Here is a 4,904-nt window from a genome sequence, read left to right as displayed (position 1 = left end):
CAGACCATAGTTACCTGCCCAACCCCAGGGCTGGGTGAATTCAGTTCTGGCAGAAGCCTATGGACTGAAAAATGGATGTTGGTGTGAGACAGAGGATCAGATAAGCAGCAGTGACAGCAGATGTTTTCGGGAGAGATAATCTGTAAGAGTGTGTATGGGAAGGAAAGAGAATATTTGCTTATTTTCCTGCATTGCTGTATACTATCACCTCAGAAGATCGATCCTTATTCAGTTACTTGTTTTGAAGTGAATTAGCAATGGGAATTAGATCTTTCTCAGCCCAATAAATGGAATATGTGAAAGCATTATTCAAGTGTAAAAGTGCTCAATTTTAAAAAAGTGATAGACTATAGATAGTAAATCAACATATACAAAGTATTGTCCATAATTATTTAAATATATATTTTCTGTATAAAGGGTAATATTGAGCCTTAAACATATTTTGTTCATTCTGTTCCATGGTTTAAATTTTAATAAATTAATAAAATAGTGAAATATATATCCATTTACATATATTTATATTTTAAATTTAACTATGTTTCCTATAAAATAATACCATTTTTAATCGATGCAAAATCTATATAACATAAAATTCACAGTCTAAATCATTTAAGGTGTAAATTCAGTGTTTTTTTTAATATTCACAATGTTGTACAGCCATCATTACTGTCTAATTCCAGAGTGTTTGCATCACTGAATATTTTTATAAATATTTGAAAAAAGAAACCTGTTACCTCCCAATTCATCCCTCCCTAATCTACTTTCTATTTCTATGGTATTGTCTATTCTGGACATTTCATATAAATAGAATCATATATTATGTGACCTTTTATACACGACTTCTTTCACTTAGCATAACGTTTTCAAGATACATCATAGCATGTACCAGTACTTCATTTTTTGCTAAATACTTTTTGGCTAAATTGGTACTTTTTATGGCTAAATACTAAATAAAATATTGTATGGATTTATTACATTTTATTTATCTATTCATAAGTTGATGGCCATTTTGGGTTGTTTCTATTTGTAGGCTGCCATGAATAATGTTCCTATGAATATTTCTGTACAAATTTTGCTTGAATGTATGTTTTTGATTCTCCTTGATACTTATGGATATCTAGAAATAGAATTGCTGGGTTATATGATACTATTTCTTTAACTATTTTCTGAAGTGACTGTACCATTTTTCATCTCCCACAATGTATGAGGGTTCCAGTTTCTCTGTATCCTCACCAACAATTGTCATTTGCCATTTACATATTACAGCCATCCTAGTGGGTATGAAGTGGTATCTCATTGGGATTTTGATTTGTATTTCCTAAAGACTAATGTTTTTTTAATTTAATTTTTACACTATTTTGGAGTATAGTTGAATTACAATATTGTGTTAGTTTCAGGTGTACAGCAAAGTGATTCAATTACACATGTACATATAGCTATTCTTTTTCAGATTCTTTTCCCATATAGCTTATTACAGAATATTGAGTAGAGTTTCCTGTGCTATATAGTAGGTCTTTGTTGATTATCTATTTTGTATATAGTAGTGTGTATATGTTAATCCCAGACTCCTAATTTATCCCTCCCGCCCACCTTTCCCCTTTGGTAACCATAAGTTTGTTTTCCAAGTCTGTGGGTCTGTTTCTGTTTTGTAAATAAGTTCATTTGTATCACTTTTGTTTAGATTCCACATATAAGTGATATCATGTGATATTTGTCTTTCTCTGTCTGACTTACTTCACTCTGTATGACAGACTCTATGTCCTTTCACCTCACTACAAATAACTCAATTTAATTTCTTTTTATGGCTGAGTAATATTCCATTGTATATATGTGCCACATCTTCTTTATCCATTCATCTGTCGATGGACACTTAGGTTGCTTCCATGTCCTGGCTATTGTAAATAGTGCTGCAATGAACATTGTGGTACATGACTCTTTTTGAATTATGGTTTTCTCAAGGTATATGCCCAGTAGTGGGATTGCTGGGTTGTATGGTATTTCTATTTTTACTTTTTTAAGGAACCTCCATACTGTTCTCCATAGTGGTTGTACCAATTTACATTCCCACTAACAGTGCAAGAGGGTTCCCTTTTCTCCACACCCTCTCCAGCATTTATTGTTTGTAGAATTTTTAATGATGCCCATTCTGGCCAGTGTGAGGTGATACCTCATTGCAGTCTTGATTTGCATGTCTTTAATAATTAGAGATGTTGGGCATCTTTTCATATGCTTTTTGGCCATCTGTATGTCTTTTTTGGTAAAATGCCTATTTAGATCTCCCCATTTTTTTGATTGGGTTGTTTGTGCTTTTGATACTGAGCTGCATGAGCTGTTTGTATATTTTAGAGATCAATCCCTTGTCAGTCGCTTCATTTGCAAATATTTTTTCGCATTCTGTGAGTTGTCTTTTCATTTTGTTTATGGTTTCCTTAGCTGCGCAAAAGCTTTTAAGTTTAATTAGGTCCCATTTATTTATTTTTGTTTTTATTTTCATTACTCTTGGAGGTGGATCCAAAAATATTTTGCTGCGATTTATGTCAGAGAGTGTTCTGCCTATGTTTTCCTCTAAGAGTTTTATAGTATTAGATCTTACATTTACGTCTTTAACCCATTTTGAGTTTATTTTTGTATATGGTGTTAAAGAATGTTCTAACTTCATTCTTTTACATGTACCTGCCCATTTTTCCCAGCACCACTTATTGAAGAGACTGCCTTTTCTCCATTGTATATTCTTGCCTCCCTTGTCATAGATTAATTGACCATACGTGCATGGGTTTGTTTCTGGGCTTTCTATCCTATTGCATTGGTCTATATTTTAAAAGTCAAAAGACTTTTGATCTATATTTTTGTACCAGTACCATACCGTTTTTTTGTTTTTTTTTTTTATAGCGAAAAATCACAGTTTCAGCATTGAGTGCCAGACGTTGTGCTTTTGACCCATAGCTTTTCCTTTGGAGCTGATGAGCAAAGGGTGTCCGGATGGTGAGGAAGGGCACAAAATATGGAATGCTTCACGAATTTGTGTGTCATCCTTGTGCAGGGGCCATGCTAATCTTCTCTGTATCGTTCCAATTTTAGTATATGTGCTGCCAAAGTGAGCACTACCATACGGTTTTGATGACTGTACCTTCGTAGTATAGTGTGAAGTCATGGAGCCTGATTCCTTCAGCACTGTTTTCTTTCTCAGGTTTGCTTTAGCTATTTGGGGTCTTTTGTGTTTCCATACAAATTTAAAAATTTTTGCTTTAGTTTTGTGAAAAATGCCATTGGTAATTTGATAGGGATTGCATTGAATCTGTAGATTGCCTTGGGTAGTATAGTCATTTTTGACAATATTGATTCTTCCAATCCAAGAACATGGTATAGCTCTCCATCTGTTTGTGTCATCTTTGATTTCTTTCATCAGTGTCTTATAGTTTTCTGAGTACAGGTCTTTTGCCTCTTTGGATAGATTTATTTCTAGGTATTTTATTCTTTTTGATGTGCTGGTAAATGGGACTGCTTCTTTCATTTCTCTTTCTGATCTTTTGTTGTTACTGTATAGAAATGCAAGAGATTTCTGTGTATTAATTTTGTATCCTACAGCTTTACTGAATTCATTGATGAGTTCTAGTAGTTTTCTGGTATTATCTTTAGGATTTTCTATGCATAGTATCATAAATGACATGATTTTAAGCATCTTTTCATGTTTCCATCTGTATACCTCCTTTGGAGACATGTCCATTCAAGTCTTCTGTCCATTTTTTAACTGGATTATTTGTCTTTTTAGTGTTGAGTTATAAGTATCTTTTACATATTCTGGATGCTAGAGTCTTACAAGATACATAATTTACAAATGTTTCATCTCATTTTGTGGGTTGCATTTTCACTTTCTTGATACTATCTTTCGATGCACAAAGTTTTTCATTTTGATGAAATCCAATTTATCTATTTTTTCTTTTTTTGTTAACGTTTTTGGTATCATATTTAAGAAACCATTACTTAATCAAAAGTCACAAGGATTTATACCTATCTTTCCTTGTAAGACTTTTGATTTTTTAGTTAATATTTGTATACAATGTGAGAAAGGAATTCAACTTCATGGCTTGGCATGTGGATAGTCAGGTGTCCTACCACCATTTGTTGAAATGACTATTTTTTTCCAATTGAATGGTCTTGACACTTTTGTAAAAAATCAGTTGGGCATAGATTTGTGGGTTTATTTCTAGACTCTCCACTCTTTTCCATTAATTTACATATCTATCCTTATGCCAAAATCACACTGTTTTGATTACTGTAGCTTTGTAGTATACTTTGAAGTTATGAGTCTTCCAACTTTGTTCTTTTTGAGAATTGCTTTGACTATGAGGCTTCTTGCATTTACCTAGGAATTTTAGGATCATACTTTTTTTTTTTGCCAAAAGACTGTTGATATTTTGATATTGATTGGATTCATGAAATAAGTTTGTGGACTATTGCCATTTTAACAATACTAAGTCTTCCAAACCATGAACACAGATGTCTTTCCACTTATTTAGCTCTTCTTTGATTTTTGTCAAGACTGTTTGGTAGATTTTCAGTATACAACACTTACCCTTTCCTGGTTAAATTTGTCTTTAAACATATTATTCTTTTAGATGCTATTATAAAAGGAATTGTTTTCTTAATTTCATTTTTGAGTTGTTCATTTCTAGTGTATAGAAATACAACTAATTTTTTTATATTGATCTTGCATCCTACAATTTGCTGAATTTGGTTATTATCTCTAATATATTTTAAATGTATGAATTTATTAGGATTTTCTAAATATAAGTTCATGTTATTTGCAAGTAGATTAGTTTTACATCTTCCTTTCCAATTTGGGTTGCTTTTTTTCCCTTTCCTTAATTGTTCTGCCTAGAGCTTCTAGTACAATGTTAAATGAA

General features: G+C 32.3%; 1 non-coding gene across 1 annotated transcript; it reads right to left on the bottom strand.

The window, feature by feature from the left end:
- Window positions 1–2,995: 2,995 nt before the first annotated feature.
- On the bottom strand, window positions 2,996–3,102 carry LOC137753875 (U6 spliceosomal RNA). Its single transcript, XR_011071614.1, has one exon. It is a non-coding gene; the product is annotated as a U6 spliceosomal RNA (small nuclear RNA).
- Between the last annotated feature and the right edge of the window lie 1,802 nt (window positions 3,103–4,904).

The sequence above is a fragment of the Eschrichtius robustus genome, chromosome 1 (assembly GCF_028021215.1).
Source record: "Eschrichtius robustus isolate mEscRob2 chromosome 1, mEscRob2.pri, whole genome shotgun sequence".
NCBI classification, from domain to species: domain Eukaryota; kingdom Metazoa; phylum Chordata; class Mammalia; order Artiodactyla; family Eschrichtiidae; genus Eschrichtius; species Eschrichtius robustus.
The sequence above is the reverse complement of the archived record's forward strand: the minus strand, read 5'-3'. Positions and strand labels throughout refer to the sequence as shown.